The sequence below is a fragment of the Mustela lutreola genome, chromosome 3 (genome assembly GCF_030435805.1).
Source record: "Mustela lutreola isolate mMusLut2 chromosome 3, mMusLut2.pri, whole genome shotgun sequence".
NCBI lineage: Eukaryota > Metazoa > Chordata > Mammalia > Carnivora > Mustelidae > Mustela > Mustela lutreola.
In genome coordinates, this window is record NC_081292.1 from 150,246,625 (window position 1) to 150,265,799 (window position 19,175).

A 19,175-nucleotide genomic window follows, 5' to 3' on the forward strand; every position below is an offset into this window, starting at 1 on the left:
GTGTTGTTAAATGCAGGATTGACAGGATCTGATTTATATTTTTAAAGGGTTATTGCTGTAAAAAGAAGAGGTTGTAAGGGGAGCATGAGTAAAATATAGGACTTAATGGTCTTTGAGACCACTAGTAGACATATATTTCCATTTATGATAACACAACTTAACCCAGCAAAAGTATGTTGCATAACCTCCATGTGCCAAGCACTGTGCAGAAATAAAAAGTTAGTGTTGCTGGATTCTTTCAACAATATTACTAGGTTTTTCTATAGGGACACAACTGCCATATTTTTCAAAATTGATTTCTTCATTCATTTTCAATTTCCTTTTCCTGATTAGCTAAATCGAAAGCAAATGTTTGGGGTCCTTTTAACCTGCTCACCTCAAACCCTCGTGCTCTTTTTGAACAGATCTGTAATTTCCCAAAGTAGAGCGTGGCTGTGGCTTATAGTACTTATCCCAAAGAAGCAGGTTCTGCTGGGGGTTCATGCTTGAGTCCATTTTTCTTATCTTTCTTAAATGGCCAAAGTTAACTGATTTGAAAGGGCCTCATTTTAAATTACATTCATTCAGTGAAAACAGAAATTAACACTTAGAGACATCTATATGCTAATGATTGTAGCTCAGGGAATTCACTTCTAACCTTTTCAAAAAGCGCTGGTAAAGAGCCATTTCACTTGAAAGCAACTTAGTAAAACTGGTAGATTAATTAAATACCATAAAATTTCTTTAAAAATCTTTATTTCATTTATCATTTATGCCATTATTTTTTCTTTTTTATGTGGGCCACCTTGGCTCATATCGTGCCTTCTAGGATATACTATTTAGCAGATTACTTGACATGAATAATGCAAAATCCAGAGCAGTAATGTAATGCCAAGAATTTGGAAGGGAGTAAAAGAACAAAAGACAAACAAAGGGAATCTCTTTATCAAGGCCACCCCTAACTCATGTTGCAGCTTTGTGCAATTTTTTTTTTTTTTAAGTTCATTTTGCTTTGTCAGTTAAGCCCTGAGTGAGGACACAAGCCCAGGCTCAGTGAATGAAGTCAAAGTGCAAATCCCCACTTACCTCTTTAGTCGCATGCTCTTGCACAGTGAACAAATTGCACAGCTGTACATGAAATCCTTTAGTGGTGCTAGGTCTCCTGTTTCTATCTTACTTATCTATATTTGCTTATCTCTACTTATCCTCATGCACGATTTAACCTATCTTTAAATTCTGTTATCAGGAAGAAGCAAGCTCTTCCCTAGTCTACCTCTGCCCTGAAGTGTCAACGTCGCTAAAGATTTGGTAGTAGGATGTATTTTGTTGAACTCTATGAAGAAGAACTCATGAACTTGAGCAGGGCAGCCCCTTCAAGGGGATAGGTTAATTAAGTCAAAGTAACTATTTTATGCTATTTATGCTATGTGAAAATGCTATTTTCACACCAGACATATTCGTCTATCTTCTGAACAAGTAGCAAATTTTAGGGCACAGGGTTTTACCGTCAGATCTGCTTCTGAATCCTGGTTCCACCTACCATTTGTTTTTTGTATGACTGAGCATGTTACTTGACTATTCAGACCCCGGTTTCCTCCTCTGTGAAAAGGGTACAGTAACACTTGCTGGGAGGATTAAATGAGAAAATGCATGTACAGTACCTGGTAGGATGCAACTAAAGGGTAGTACTTAAAGTGGTGAGGCAAAATTGAAGAAAGAGACAATTAGAAATATTGCTGAAACAATCATTTCAATACATTTGTCCATGATATGTTTATTTTTATTGCCCCTCCATTTTCTAACAACTGTAAAAATAGATGTAGTCCGACATTTATTTATACTTAGAACCTTCACCACCATCAAAATGATAAGTATATCAATCACTCCCAAGTTTCCTGGTGCACTTCTGTAGTTCCTCTCATTACCCTCCCATCATCTACCCTCACCAAACTTGCTTCCCATCCTCAAACAGCCACTGATCTGCTATTTGTCACTATAGATTAATTTGTATTTTCCAGAATTTTATATAAACAGAATCAAATAATATGTACTCTTTCTTTTTTGGTGTTGTTTTGATCCGGTTTCTTCCACTCAACCTAATTATTTTAAGTCTTGTTTTCAAGGTAAGCATTTTGACCCCAACAAAGTCATTTTTTTCCTCCCTGAATAATATCCATACCATTGTACATATCAATAATTTATTCTTTTTTCTTGCTGAGTAAATATTCTTTTTTATAGATATAACACAACTTTTTTATCCATTCACCTGTTGATGAACACTTGGATTATTTCCAGTTTGCACTATTACAAAGACATTTGTTATGAACATGAAAGTATAAGTCTTTGAATGAACAAATGCTTTCATTTCTCTTGGGGAAATAGCTAGGAGTGAAATGGTTAGATCCTATGGTAAGTGTATGTTCAACTTTTAAAGTAATTGCCAAGTAGTTTTCTTAAATGGTTGTACCATTTTATATGATTTTTTTTTTTTTTTTATCAGTATAGGAGAGTTTCAGTTGCTCTATTTTCACCAGCACTGGATATGGTCAATCTTTTTTGATTTCAGTCCTTTAAAGAGTGATATCATGGTATCTCATTCTGATTTCAAATTCTCTATTGACTATCATGTACATCTTATAATCTTTTTGGTGAAGTGGTTACTTAAATATTTCACTTCCCTTTTTATATCAAATTATTTTCTTCTTATTGAATCTTGAGAGTTACTTACATATTTTGGAAACAAACCTTGTATCAAAGATGTGATTTGCAAATGTTTCCTCCCTGTCTTTGGCTGTCTTTTCATTCTCTTTATGCTGTCTTAAAGGAAAGTTCTGAATTTTAATGAAGTCCAATTTATCAATTTTATCTTTTATCGATCTTTGCCTAACTCAAGTTTGCAAATTTTTCCCTATGCTTCCTTCTAGAAATTTTATAGGTTTAGGTTCTACACTTAGATCTATGATCCTTTTGAGTAAAAAAATTTATGTGGTGAGAGATTCAGATCAATGTTCATCTTTCTGGATGTGAATATTCAGTTGGCCCAGCACCATTTGTTGAAAACACTATTGTTTTCTGCACTGAACTGCCTTTGTGACTTTGTCAAAAATCAATTGATCATATGTGTATGGATCTATTTCTGGACTCTCCATTCTGCTCCATTGATCTGTTCATGTATTTTTAAAGCCATGGTATATTTTGTAGCTTTTTACTCTCTAAGCACTCTGCTGCACACCATTCCATCAGTCTCCCCTTCTTCCAGGTAGTTCAACTGGACAACTCAGTTTAATTTTCTTTTAGTGAAATTTAGTCAAAATGAATTTAGCCTGTGATCTAAAATGGGTCTAAAGCTTCTCTCGACCCTTTGTTAATTTTGTTTTCTAGTTTTCATTTTTATTTGGTTTGTGGTTTTCAGAGGGGATGTGTGATGAAAATATCTTGACAGACTGTTTTCTATTGCATACAAACCTATAGAAATTAGCATTAATCATCAAACTGCTCATGGTAGGGTGGGGAGTAACAATGGGAAAATGAAACAAAGAATCCAAAACAAACACCGAACCCTCTCTAAAGGATTCCTGCTAATGACTGTGTCCATTTCTAAATTATATCTAATTTTTCTCTGTGCTCTGTTGTATACACAGAGGGAAATGTTCCCTTTTTTTTTTCTCCCTGCTTTAGACCTGACATTAGGGGTTCTTGAAAGCAGAGGCAGGCCAGAAATCCCAGGGCCAGATCCAGTTGAGCCTGCTTGAGAACAGGGCTTTCTCAGGTAGGATTCCACTTGTAAATCTCAGCTGTCAAACTGTGATGAACAGAGCCTCAGAAGAGGGAAGAGCCAAGCCTCAGGGAGGAGTGAGGAGAGCATGTGTGTTGCACACTGTGAGGCAGGGAAGGTGGTTATCAGCCCTTTCAGAGGTCCAAGCTGATTGGCGAGCTCCTTGTTGATGCTAATGAAGCTATTTTTACCCTGATGGCTATATTATTCCCAGCAATTGTCATGGTTACACGGACAAAAGGAGAAGGCGAATGGTAAACTTTCTGAATAAAGGAGACAACATGAAACTGGAATCATTTAATCATTTATTCTAACAACAAAAACAGGTCCTTTCTAGGATAAGTTAATGAACTCTGTTTTACCCCTGAGGCTATAATCCTCCACTAACATCAGTCTCCTCATCTGTTAAAATGAGGGGGTGGGACTGGGTGATCTCTGAGGTCCCTGCCGGCACTGGAAATTCTATGATTCTATGATTATTTCATCTATTTGTTTCTCAGTGACTGGAGGTTTTGCATTCACTATGTGTAGAAACAAAGGGGACTTTTCAATTGGGAAGTTTGAAATTTTATTTGTATCACAAGCTGGATTTCAAAAGACAGAGTTTTAATGAAAGGAGTTGATCTCTAATTTATTTTGGACCACATACAGTCACCTGCCCACTTGATGACACATGGTGGGGGGTTGGCAGGAAAGTCCTAAAAAAAAACCAAAAAAACCTCGCTGGCCCTGTGCAATTTCAAATTCATGAAAAGTTTGTTCTCCTCTCAAGGAGAATAACCTGATATTTGTACTAACTCCGATCCTCTTTCAAAATGATTCTCGAACACAATTTGGCAGAATGCATCAAGCTAAATGTAGTAGATGTGTCCTCACTTACCACTTGTCAAAGCTGGGCCTGATCGAGCCAGGATGCTCATCTCTGGCCTCGAGCAGACCCTATGGAGACATTAAAAGAATGCATTAGGATTCTTTCAGACAGGAATCCATAGGCAGATTGCTCAAGTTGTTATATATCTGGGCCAAAAACAGTTAGGACTTTATTGAACTCTATAGCCTTTTCATAGCATAGAATTTATAGAGAATGATCATAATGCTAGAATCAACTACCTGAAAGTGTTAGCTCATTAATCCCCAATCTTCATTCAGAAAATCATCTAAATTTCTTCTAGTCCACATACCAGTAGGAAAAAGGCCCAAACTTTACAGTTTATGTATACAATGTTAGTCTCAGCATGGAGAAACTTCAGTAGCTTGGTTCTCAAGGAATTTACAATCTACTCAGAGAGAGAAGGGAAGATCTAGTTAGTGAGTGACAGCCAGTACCCTTGGTGGAGGGCATGGGGATAGGATATAGGAAATGTTCATGTTTCAGGTGCTTACTGTGTACCAGGTACTGCACAGCATTCTCACTGTGAGATCCTATTATTTATGTTCTATGGATTAAAACATTGAGTCTCAGGGGATTAAAGAAAGATACTGTGGTTGCATATCTGGTAAACTTCGATCAGAAGTTTGAATCCTGGTTCATCTGACACAAAGCCTGCCTTATTTTCTCAGCACCACGGACAGCAAACAGCTTTCCTTTCACCTGCTAATGCTTAGTAATTGATGGAGTTAATTAAAGTGTTGACTTAGAAAGTTTCTGAAAGGACATCTGCCATCAGAGGGAAGAAGAGTCGTGGCTTATTTGTGGTGCAGAATGGATTCTCGAAATTTCTCATATTTGCCCTTGCATCTGCTAGGACGCACCTCAATTAATGGAGGAATGAAAAGAAAACTCCACTGAGTGTGCATGTTCAGGGAAAATTTCTTAGAAATCTGGGAGACCAGCCGGCCTTGACAGTTGGGAGGAATTTGGACAAGTGGACAGAGAGCAAACCAGTACTCCAAAAAGAGTTTGAGATGTGAAGCAACAAGAGAGCAGCTCTTTAAAGCAACGCAGGGGTAATTTTTACGAGCCTGAGACATTTGCCTTCACGCCTGTGTTAACCAAGGGGGCGAAGGAACACAAGCAGATCATTTAAACTGGTTCAAAGCCTTTTCGCATTTACCCTGCTTGAACAATCTCTCCGTGTTTCATTAGTTGCCAATAAGTTGCCTCTTTGTTTCTGTGTTTGGTTTTATGGATTCTATTGTTGGGCTGATGAGAGCACAGGGAAGCCATGTAATGACAAGGGGAAGCACTGGCTGGGGGAAAGAAAAAACACTTTGAAGTGGTGGGGCTTCCAGGCTGCGTCTGGGCACAATGCCAGCTTTTCTGCAGCTGAAGAACTTGCCTTGGAAACAGCTGGCAATGGCCACAATTCACCTGTAATAAAGACAAGCAAGACGACCACTCAGCACCCTAATCAATGATTTAATAATTGTGTCAATGAAACAGATTATTTGATGGACTCTGGGGGATTCAAGTTCCCTCTGCAGTTACATGCTGCCTTTGAGCATGGTCTGGTCTTCCTCAACAGACTTCCCCATTTCCCTCGTGTATTTTATTTTACTTTGCTTATTTTATTTTATTTTATTTTTCCGGTTACAACTTTTATAACAAAATATATTGTAACATCATATACTCCTTCGACTCATTGTTTATTGACGTTTGTGGAAGTGTCAGGAAATTCCAGCGAGCCAATAGAGCCTTTCCCTACTCCTTCTATCTAGGTTTGTAGAATCTGTCCCTGGTGGCAATATTGTCCCCTTGGGGGTCATAGAACCTCTTCTTTTCAAACAAGCTTCTGCTTCTCAGGATATGTCACACTTTGGTCTGACAGAGGGGGTTCTGCCAGAAAGAGGATAATGTTAGGTTCCATTGCATTTTGGATTTTCTCTATCTTTTTCTCTAGGATACTATGAGTTGCTTCAAACTCAGATGAGGTGCTATCCAATCATAAGCTCCTACAGAGGTTCTGGATGACCTTTTCCACTCTACTTAACAGTACTCAAATGAATAGACGCCATAAAAATGTCAGGACACTGATTTTCAGCTTGTCCTGGAACACACAGTGGGCTGACATGTGGGGGGCAGCGCAGGATGGCTGGTGGTCATGGCCTCTTGCATGAGCATGTTGCTGCTAGCTCCCCTTCATGGGGTTTTCATAATGGTTTTCCACTGTATCTTCTTCATCTCACTCAAAATGATTAAATTGACTATCCTCTAAGCTCTCACATGTCAGTTAGACCTAGTAGGTTTTAGGGAACTGAGCATTAATGATACTGAGTCAGTTAGAATTAGGTCTTCCCTGGTGGTGAACCTATCATGACATTGACTTTCATGAGGAAAAAAAGGGTGGGCTATGTCATTGTGTAAGCAGCTCTTAAAGCTTGTTGGTCGGTAGGCAATATCTCAGAGAGGGCCTCAGAGAGGTTTAAACAAAATTAGGACTTTCCCCCCACCAGCAAGGTAAACAGCTTAACATTTTATAAAGAATCTGCTCTGGGTCCCCGTCTAAAAGCCAGGTCCCAGTTATTTGTTAAGCATATGCCAAACTCCTGCCGTGCTGGGATCAGACTGCCTGGCCCCGATTGTTGGTGATTCCCTTTATAATTTGAGCTTTTTTTTTTTTTTTTTGGTGTCTGTTATTTTGAACTGTGGACCCCACTGCCCATTTGGAGGCAAACAGAAAAGCCCCACTCAACATTCTGATATGTATAATGGCCCCAGGCAAGTTTTCCGTATGTGAAAATACACTTGTGTTGTATCATTTTAAAAAACACCTCTCCGCTGTCACTCTCCTTATCCCTGGTTTATCCTGAGCTCCATTAATTAAGGACCTAATCTGTGAGAATATTGTGGCCCTTTTAAGAGTATATGCATTTTAATGGATTTGCTTAAGGCCCGAAAAAGATTCAAGACACAAAAGACTGAGTCGATAATGGTGGGATTTCAGGCAGCATGACAAGCATTGAGGGATAGACTTTTGGCCAGAGGCCCTGCCTGACTCCATTCAAATTTCACAAAACAGACAGTTGTCTCTCCATAAGCAAATGAACAATATTCTTTTCTTCCTTTTTTCCTTTCATAATTTTGACATAAACTATGCAGGGGAAAAGCGGGTACTGGCTGGTAGTATCCATTATGTATGGGGGCCAATTTTATTAAGGATCTAGGAAATCCCTCCCTTGGTGGCATATTTAGAAAGTACTATTGGCATCCCGTCCCTCTGTGTTACCAGTGAATGACATGTCAATGTCTTGATGCCTGATCTTAATTATTCACTCTCTGCCATTTCCAGAGCCCTGAGATGACTTTCGTCTGTGCTGACACATGGAATACAGCAAAGAGCATTAGTGGATTCCAAATATGACTATGAGAACAGAGAAGAGAAATTGTATGAGTATGTATATGTAGATCTATAATATACACACACATATATATACACACATACATATCAGTATATGGATATATACATATATGCATATATGTGTATCTGTAGATAGATATAGATGTATCAATAGCTATATATAGACATAAAGGTTGATGCACAAAATCAGTTTAGTGGCATGCAGCACGTATGATGAAAGCACTGTCTCATTCATACATGTAAGAAACCACAGTGACTTTTTTTCCCTGATCATTCCCTGAAGAGCACACTGGAGTATTCAAATGTTACCTATTAATATTTATGCAATGTTTCCTATTATATAATTTGTAGAGTATTCCTTTGAGGATAAAATAAAACAATAGATATGAAAATAGATATGATCTTGAAGATCATAAATTGTAAACTGAAAAATATATTTCATCATAATTATGACAATGTTTCAGCATAAATATGACTATATTTTCATGTTAACAATTTGGTTTCAAGTTCTGGATTATGACTTCCTAGGTGGCACAGCTGACGTTCATGGATTTTCACAGTGAGTGCCAGACATGGCACAATCATCAAAAAGGTACAAACACAGTGACGCAGAAGGAACAATGAATGCCAAGGAGATTGAGTTTTATTCCCAGCTTGCTGGGAACAAATCTTAGGCCTTGGGCAAATCATTTAACCTCACCAAGTCTTTGCATCCTTATCTTTAAAATGAAGGGGTAGCTCAGCCAATATCCCATCCAGATTCAATTTTCAGGATCCTTGGTTAATCTTAAAAAAAAAAAAAAAAAGAAAAAGATAAAAAACAACGCAGGAAACATCTCAACAGGGAAAGTTACAAAGTCTTTCCTCCTACCACAATAATTAGCTTTGGTCCAAGTCCCACAACAGGTTAGGTTGTAAGAATTTGGCAAAACTGAAATATTTTCCAGAAATTATTTTCATGCCAAGAGACTATAATCAGCTGTATTGCTGCCAGGACATTATAATGTGTGAGCTGAACCAGTTTTCTTAAAAAAAAGATAAGAACATAAACAAATACAAAAGCGTGGGTGAAATCTTTTGCTGATTTGAATTTTTAGTGTCTATCTGATTTGTCTGACTACAAAGAAGTAGTCAAGGAAAATTGTTTTCTTTTACTTTATTCCTACCTTTCCTTCCTTCCTTCTAGAGCCCTGCTCCATACAGAAAAAACAGGTCAATAGAATCAATGTTTGTAGCTAATTTGGATGGTATGGGCCGTTTCAATGGGTTGTCAATAAACTTTTGGGAACCTTTCTTAGGCATTCTCATCTTTTGAAGAAGATAAAGGGAGGAGATAGAAAGAAATTACAGCAGGAAACCCATCTTCAGTGATCTCCTGGCAGAAAGCCACAGCATTCCTCCATTAAGTGCCCATATTCTGCACCCAAACTCTGCCAATGTTTGATTTTCCTCTGATATGGTGACATTCTGTAAACAGTTTGCAGCCTTTGTAATTTCTCCATTTTAATTTTAACTGCATTGATAAATTAACTGGATTAAACTAGTTATGGAAAAACAGATGCAAACATCTCTGAAGGTCTTAATATTACGGTGATATTTCATCAACAATCTGAAGCCAGTGAAAGAACAAGGTCCCCTTCACATCTATGTTGGTGAAAAGCAATCCAGGCTGAGGGAGGAGTAAGTGCAAAGGCCTTGGGGCATTTCTTGAGGCCAGAGAGTGCCTGGCTGGAGAAAGAGCAAGAATACCAAAATGCCTCGTCACAGCGAGGGAGTAGAGGGTAGTGGATGACGTGAAGGGTGAAGACAGTAGGACTTGGTAGGCCATTGTCCTGAAATCGGGACTCATTGGAGGATGTGGGCAGAGAAATGACTTGAACCAAGTGATGTCGATCAGTGCATCTCTGGCAGTCAACAGTGCTCTTAGGAGGCAATTACAATAATCTAGGTGATGGGTGAGGGTATCTTGGAACAGGTGGTAGTGGAGGAGATGGTGAACAGTAGTCTGGATTAATTCTGACAGGAGAGCTGACATATTCTGTTGATGGATAAAATCAGGGATAAGAGCGAAAGGGAGAAGTCCCAGATGACTCAGAGGTGATGGCCTGAGAAACAAACTATGGAATGGCTGTCAACGGAGATGAAAGGATCAGGAATTTGTGGACCAAAGTTTTTGACACCCACGCGAGAAAGAAATTTCTGTTAGCCCTTAATCAGTACACTTGTACTGGGTAGCTATTTTCTTTTTTTTTTTTTTTTTTTTTTTTTTTTTTTTTAAAGATTTTATTTATTTATTTGACAGACAGAGATTACAAGTAGGCAGAGAGGCAGGCAGAGAGAGAGGAGGAAGCAGGCTCTCCGCCGAGCAGAGAGCCCGATGTGGGGCTCGATCCCAGGACCCTGGGATCATGACCTGAGCCGAAGGCAGAGGCTTTAACCCACTGAGCCACCCAGGCGCCCCAGGGTAGCTATTTTCATTCATATTTAAATTCAAGAGAGAAGTTTAGGAGATCGAAAAAAAATCTAGGTTTAGCCCATTCTCTTGGTTTTATTTGTTCAATTTATTTAGATAGCTAGTCGATATGTACTCTAATCTCTTACACATTAGAAGCTAGGTACTAAGTGCTGTGAGAGACAGGAAAATGTTTACATGAGAACTATACTATCAGCATTCATATAACCTAATCGAAGATGGAAGTATGTGTCATTGGCACAAGTAAGGTGTCATGGTGTTTGCATACACCAAAGTGATTTTGAGGTGTTCACACGTGAGATAGCTTTAAAAAGAGGTTGGCCTTTACATTCCAGAAGGGAAGGTCTTTATATCATCGACTCCAGAAAGACTATTGAAGGGGAAAGGAATTTTCTTATTTGACTTTTGCAAATTTACTGCAGGTAATCTGGGAGAATAATCTTGACCAGTCTTCGGCTTGACCAGTCTTTCTTAAGAGGTTTTGGGAATTAAGCTCTAAGGCTCGTTGTATGTAATTAATTTACTTATCTCACATGCATCTAGAATGCAACTAACTAACTACCACCGGTGGGAGAATTGAGAAAATTTGTTCTGTGGTTGAAAAAAGTCTGATCTAGTCTATACGGGTCCTAAATTCAAAGTTATATTTAACGAGTATAGTATATCTCATCTTCTGGTCAAACTTTCATATCTAACCCAGAAAGCAAATAAGATGAGTGGTACACACCTGATGTCTGCTGAGCTCAACATCAGGTAAGAGGCTGTAGAGATAAGTGAAAATGGCAATAGAAAGAAAAGAAATTGCTCTTACCCTTGAGGCTCACATAATCTAATTGGGAAGACAAACACAAGGACAAGTACATGAGAACAGCTTTATAGCACAGTCTAAATATTGACCGGTGATATCATAGTCTGAGAGTGGACAAAAGGTAGGGTGGTAATTTGTGTCGAGGAATAATCGAGGTTGGCCGGGTTGAAGCAGAGAGGACATCCTTGAGGGTCTGACTCTTAAGAAAATATTGGCAAGTCATTGATTAGTCAATTAAAAAAACCTGGCATTTGAGCATGGATTTTATGAGCTAAGCAACTGAGCCTTTATAGGAATGCTGATATTCAGATGGCTTTCCATGATTTTCAGAATAAATCTTCATGTACGAAAATCCTTGCTTTACTCATATATGTGCTTTGCAAGCCTGTTGCATTTTCCTCTTCCAAAGACTGACATCTATCTAATACTTAAGTTGTGAAAAAATCCCCTTTGATAGAGTCTTCTGTTGACAGCTACAAAATTTCCTTGTGGCGATCACTGGGGACTGCCTTCTCAAAATGAGCACTCCAATAGGAAGAAAACGTGGAAGGCAATGCAGGCTCCCACTAAAAGGCAAATTCCTCACCCCAGTGTGTGGATAACTGTGTGATAAAGCTTTTTTGGCTTTTAGGATGTAGGACCTGGACTCAGCAGGGCGTAGGATCGTCAGAGAGCTCCATGCCAGTCTAGAAATCTCTGAACACACCGAAGACAGCAGGAAATCACAGTGTACTTTCCCAGGACCCCTCGGTGCAGTGTGTTGCCGAAACCAGCATTTTGCAATGGCAACATTTTGGGGTTAGGTGTGAGAGGGCAGGTACTGCCGCAGGTGGAGGAGGCAAGGTCTTTAGGCTTTCTGAAGGCATGTCGAGGGAGGCAGCAAGAAGGAGACAGCGCCCCGTGCTACCTGCGCACAGCACACTGAAATATCACATAAGCGATGCAGAGCATTTAATGAGTCGGGACTGAAAACTTTAATTAGCTTGTAGGGCTTTTTATTATTTTATTTTTTGTTCATTATATTTTCTGCTCAGTCTCTGTGGATGTTCTGCATTTTCATCATCAAATGACTGGCTGGCTATTTTTGTCAAACAAGAAGCCTGAAACCATCAAGTCTGAGTGCGGAGACGGTCTGCCCGCTCTGTCAACAGGATGAAAGTGAGTCTCGGGCTTTTTTAATTACAAGGATAACATGTTCGCTCATCTAATAATGAAGATGGTTAGCAATTTTAAATTTTAATAATCAATTACTGAAAGTAATTCTCCATTAAACCACAAGAGAGCCATTAAATCTCAAAAGATGGAACATGCTGTATGTAACAGTAGCAAATTTTCTATTTTTAAATATCATTAGGGAATATCTGATTGTTTCATTTCTCTGCATTTCTTTTACCTTTTTCCTCATGCAGACCATCTCATTTTCCGCAGGAAGACAGCACATGATCTTATAAATAATAAAAGAAAACCCTTGCAAGACTTGATCCAGGGGTGTGAAATATGTGCTAAGAATGTAATTTATTTCAGTCTGGGATATTTTGACTGAATAATAAGGAAGGTGACTAATTAATATTATACTATGCTGTGGGCAAGGCAGCACAGTGGGCTAATCCCTGCTCTCTTCACCTCTGGAGACCCGCATTCAAGTCTTAGAAGAGTCACCATCGCAGAGCCCGGCATGGGGGATGGGAGGGAATGGTGTCAGCTGTCTTTTCCTGGCTGTGGAGACCCCTGTCCATATTCTAAAACCACCCTGAACATCAGCCTCTGCTCTTAGGAGACAAGGGAAAAGACAAATGATTGCTACTTGGCTGTGACAATTTGACCAACTTATATGTCAGGGGGAGAGAGCTCCGTGACAGCCTCAGCTGTCCTGGCTCTAGCCTGCTTTAAGCCAGCGTGCTTGAATCCCCACTTAAACACTCGGAAATAGATGGAGTCAAAAGAAAGGGGTGTGTGTGTGTGTGTGTGTGTGTTCAGGTAAGGTATTAGCTAGGGGTGGGGGCACAGGAATGAGATGGCCACAAAATAATGATTAGTTAGAATCAAATTAGCCTAGGTCTCCATTAGAAGCAGCTGATTCCCTTTCGGCAGGATCTGAAGCTCAAAGAGTGGAAAGGTACTGTGCTTTATTTCTAAGGCATTCGACGAACTTTTCAGACAATGGGAAGGCCACTTAGAGTCTAACCAGTAGGCACTACATTCTGCACTGGCCCCCACCAAACTCCATGTGGTCTGTGGGAGGCAAGGGAGTGGGCTGCCCTGAGCACCAGCAGCCACATGGCCGGAGATGAGCTTCTTAACTGCCTAGATGGTGTTTCTGATGGGAGCTGTGCCTGTGCTTCAGAACTGCGCTGGCTTTCCAGGGTGCTGGCAGTCCTGGGCTCCCCTGGAAAGGGATAAAACAGAAACTCTGCCAAGCCAGGCAGTTTGGGGGTGGCAGAGGGGGATTTCATGGCATGGGTAATTAAGAGGCAGCTCCTGTGTACTTGTTCACTGGACATTTTCTGGATATTGGGGATGGTGGATAGTGTCTGGATATTGGGGGGTTCCTGTTGCTCTCTCTCTCTGCTATTTGGACTTTAATTGTCATTAGAACCATGAGCAGGGAGAAGCTGGTTTGGTGGGGAGAGTGGAACGCTGGTTCTCAACCTCAGGAATTCCCCATGGGTGACATTCAGAACTGGCCCCTGCATGCGGAAAGCAAGGAAAGAAGGAGGAAGGGGACAGGCCACTCCAGGTGGAAGAGGGCAGTCTTTGTAAGTAAGGGCGCTTCCATACGAGGAAGCTGTGCAAAAATGAGATTTCTGTACCCACCTTGAAGAATCGTAGTTTATAGGACTTAATGGGGTTCAGCCATGTACCCAGTCCAGACAGTCTCAGCAACACGTTACTCTCAGCGCTGTGTCCTTGTAGTGGCTCCTAGTGTGGGAATGGTGGGTGGGGGGTAAGGAGCCTCTGCTCTGATTGCCTGGACACAGTCCAAATGTCAGTGGGTGGGGGGGCTCAAGTTCTCTCAGTGATCTCCTCCAGCAGGAAAATGTAATCCACATTGGAGAATTACATCTGAGAAGTGACTTAGAGGGAAGAATAAAAAATCTGTTAAATGTTTTGGTTCTAATGTGAATCCCAATTATCTAGCTCTGATGAAAAATCCATCCATAGTCTACCTATGTACTATTGGTACATGTAACAGGGTGTGAGTGAGAATATAATATTTTAAGATTTCATTTATTTACTTGAGAGACAGAGAGAGTGTGTGAGCACAAGTGCGGGGAAGGGCAGAGGGAAAGGGAGAAGCAAACTCCATGCTGAGCAGGGAGCCCAACGCAGGGCTTGAGCCCAGGACCCTGAGATCATGCCCAGAGCTGAAGACAGACACTTAAATGATTGAGCCACCCAGGTGCCCCAATAGTGATAATATTTTATTGAACTTTGAAATGTGTTTTTGCTTTCCCAGATCACCAATCATGGGTTATTATGAGTGGACTTTTATGAACTATTGTGATTATTAGGAGTGGCCACATCTTATATTTCCTCAGAAAAGCCTAGCACTGTTGCGTGACTGTGGCATCCTATGGAGAACTTCAATCTTCGGTTATAGATCTAAGAGCTCCTGGCTTCACAGCCCCAGAAGCTCTCTTTGAAATGATCCATATATGTTTAAACTGGAGCAGAGAGTCCCTTCACCTCTGCATGACATAGGCAGATTTTGAGAACCAGAACTCCTTTTGGCAGTCACATCTGTAACCGCTGTGGAATAAAATCCACTTCAGTGGGTAGTTCTGCTTGATATCTTAGTGCGTTCTTACGTATTCTTCCAGATCTCATTTTCTGCAGAAACAAATCTAGTCCTTTAAAAAGGCACAGAATAGACTACTGGGTATTTACCCTAAAGAAGCAAATGTAGTGATCCAAAGGGGCACATGCACCCAAATGTTTATAGCAGCAATGTCCACAATAAGCCAAACTATGGAAAGAACCTAGATGTCCATCAATAGAATGGATAAAGAAGACGTGGTGTATATCTACAACGGAATACTATGCAGCCATCAAAAGAAACAAAATCTTGCCATTTGCAACGACATGGATGAAACTAGAGGGTATCATGTTAAGTGAAATAAGTTAATCAGAGAAAGACAATTATCATATGATCTCTCTGATATGAGGAATTTGAGAGGCAGGGCTAGGGTTCGTGGGTTAGGTAGGGAAAAGATGAAATAAGATGGGATTGGGAGGGAGACAAACCACAAGAGATTCTTAATCTGACAAAACAAACTGAGGGTTGCTGGGGGTTGGGGGGAGTTAGGATAGGATGGCTGGGTTAAGGACATTGGGGAGGGTATGTGTTATGGTGAGTGCTGTGAAGTGTGTAAGCCTGACGATTCACAGACCTGTACCTCTGGGGCAAATAATACATTATATGTCAATTAAATTTTGTTTAAATTAAAAAAAAAATAAAAGGGCACAGAATAGGAAGCATTTTTTAAAAAATTCAAATCTATATTTAGAGACAAATTATAGCTCCTAATACTGTAGTTTGGTAAAGCTGCTGTCTGGGGGGCATGTGTGTTACTTCTGTGATGGGTATAAAAATACAATGACCCAAGGTGTGGAGAATCTAGCTGCCTGCTGTCTGCTAGCTTTGTGTGGGCTGCTTTAGACTGGTCCCCAGGGTGTTTGCAGGTAAGCGAGGAAAATACATTGGGTCTTCAGCAGTTTGGTTTGGAGGTCGGGCTGCAGATTCTCTCCCCTAGGAATCTTTACTACTTCACAGTGGGAGAGAGTCAACTCTTAGTGGCTTCCCTAAGGAATCTCTGATACTCCACAGACAGTTGGCAGGAAAGGAAGATGCCGAATCCTGCTTCCCTTCCCAGTGGTGTTTGGGTCGTTCCGTGGAAGGAGGAAAAAGTCATCCATGGCATCAGTGAAGGCAAGATTCTCTCCACAGAGAAGACGGCAAAGTCAGCAGAGGGTCACTCCGGGAAATTCTGCTTGCAGAGAAGCAGAGAACAGAACAAGGGCAGAGCCTAATGGAGGCGAATCTAGCACCCAGTGGAGAGGTAGGCAATCAGCTCACCTTGCTGGAAGGCTCAAGGCTAGATTCATAGAAAGTTAGGGGAAACATTTAGGACTACTCTAGATGTGGGCTCCCAGAGGACAGATAAGAATCGGAATGACTGGTGAAAATCATAGAGGTCGAGAGCAGCCCTACTTACACCAAAACTGAGGACCTTGGATTCAAAGCCCTCGTTTGCTGCACTGTGAGGTTATGTCTAATGAGGTAGATGTTCTTCAAATGGGCGACAGTGCAGCGAGAGTGTGATGTGGTGGTGATGGTGTGGATTTTGGTGTCAAACAGTGCTGGGTTTGAGTTCCACCTTGGCCACTTACTGGCTGTGTGACTTTTGGCAATTTATTTAACCTCTTTAAGACTCCTTTTCTTTATCTGTCAAAGGGAGGTAAAAGTAGGACAGTGTTTCTCAACTTTGGCCCTATTGACATGCGGGACTGGATAATTCTTTGTTGTGTGGGCTGTCCTGCACTGAAGGCTGTTGAACAGTATTCCTGGCCTCTACCCACTAGATGCTAATATCAAAATCCCTCCCCTTCAAGTGCTGGCAACCCAAACTGACTCCAGACATTGCAAAATGTCCCATGGGGTCAAAATAGTTCTAGCTGAGAACCATGGCAATAGAGTGATAATGGGAATAATGAAATTCTAGTAAAGCCCTTGGCATTGGCATCTGGCATGTAAAAATTGCTCAATAGATATTAGGTATTAATTTTACCCATTGATGAAAATGTGAGCAGGTTTTTTTTTTTTTTATTAGATACTAAATAACACCATTATTAGGGGATACTATTTACTCTCTCAGACCATGTGTGACTATTCTGGAACTATCCAGTTCCAGAGTTTGAACTGGCCTTGCTGTTGTTGCTTTGAATGAGGGAAAGCAGGGTTAAGGAAAGGCATTTTTTTTCCCTACGTTCACATTCTCAGTTCATGTACGCTGTGCAGATACACTCACAGCTCACCTGGTAGAGGCTTTGCAAAACTGTAGCTGCATGATTAATTGATTAAACATTGCAGTGTTCATAGCATATTCTGAGGGAACAATTACAAGTTCTCCAATGTAATACACATCTCGATGTTGAGTAGCTGACCACAATATTCTTATTTGGAAAGACATTCGTGACAGTTATATGCAGGTTTCTATTAAAAATGTGTTTATATTGTTTCTGAACCATGGAATATTCACTTGTTTTGTTGACATAATCTGAAGAAGAAGGATGATATTAATTTCATCCCATCTTGTTTGGCTATTATTTGATAGCATGTACAACAATATAATCAGTCAAAATGAAATTCTAGCTTCTTCTTGAATTCAGTGATTAAAAACAAACCATATAGAATAAGCCAATGAGTCTTGGTTTCACATCAAACTCCCACAATTTTCTCGGCAAAAGCAAACTTCAGTGGGCTCGTAAGAATAGACATGAGTAACTAAGGCAATTTCTTCTTGCATTAATCTTAAACTCTTCGAAAGTCATCAAGGTTTTATTTCTTTGGCTCCAGATTGAATTGTTGAATTTTGAAGAAGGCATTACAAGTTACACAAGGGAGATTACATTGAAACGAAGGACACAGTTGCCATTAAGACATTAAAGAGGGTGGAGGAAAAGCTAAAGAATATATATGCATATATGAATTTATTAAAGAAAACTTGGGGCTAGGAATGACCACCTTTCAACTTGCATTGGAAATATTTGAGTTTGATTTTCTCATTTAATTTGTTTAGAGTGAAATTCATGGAGTAACTTATGGAATAGTGATTTGACAGATACTTTGGGCAAACACTTTGGACAAAGAGTATCTTAGAATTAGATTTTTGTAAACTATAGGAAACGAACTGAGCGTTGCTGGAGGGGAGGTAGGTGCAGGGATGGGGTAATTGGGTGATAAGCATTATGGAGGGCACGTGTTGCGATGGGCACTGGGTGTTATATAACTGATAAATTATTGAACACTACATCTGAAAGCAATGAGGTACTATATGTTAGCTAATTGGATTTAAATAAAAAAAAAGTAAGCACATACACACACGTAAGAATTAGATATTATTTTCCAATGTGTGAAAGTAATGTGAAGAACCAAATCAAAACAAATTGTTTTTTATTTTAATTTAAATCTGTGTTGCATGATCTGAGTCCATCTGTCAAACACCCTCCCTCAACTTTCTGGCTCTTGTTTCTACTGTAACTTTATCAGCCTCAAATATACATTCTCCTGCTCTCTTATGATTTCTCTTTGGACATCCATCTTCATTACTTCTTTGGTGTTTTGGGTCAAAGCCCGTCCTTTCAATTGTCTTTTCTAGTTACACCTGGGTACACTGATACATGCCTTTATTCCACATCTCCTCATTACTTACGTGGATGATTTTTACTATATTATTTTGCACTGGTTTTTATATCGCTTAGCAATTTTGTGCTGGTTACCTATGTTTCTTATCTTTCCAAGTAGATTGTTATATCATGGAAAACATAGACCGTCTGTGACTTTTATTTTTCTCAAACTACCATCAAGGTGTTTTGAAAATATCATAAGTATGTGTTGGATGAATTAATGAATGCTGTACTGAACTATTTAAAAACGAGTTTTATGGAGGGCCTCTTATTTAAATGCTTAACATTATATGATGAATCTATTTAATAACCAATAACAACATCATAAATACCACTTAATCAGAATGATGTACTAGTTTAATCTAGTCTAATCTTCATTTTACAGATAGAGATACTGAAAGCACAAATGACTCAATTGGTATAAACTCAGTGATC

The 19,175-nt window shown here is 39.8% G+C and overlaps 1 non-coding gene across 1 annotated transcript; it reads right to left on the reverse strand.

Annotated features, from left to right (window-relative positions):
- Positions 1–14,856: 14,856 nt before the first annotated feature.
- LOC131828439 (small nucleolar RNA SNORA25) lies at positions 14,857–14,985 on the reverse strand. The gene has a single exon (XR_009352445.1). It is a non-coding gene; the product is annotated as a small nucleolar RNA SNORA25 (small nucleolar RNA).
- Between the last annotated feature and the right edge of the window lie 4,190 nt (positions 14,986–19,175).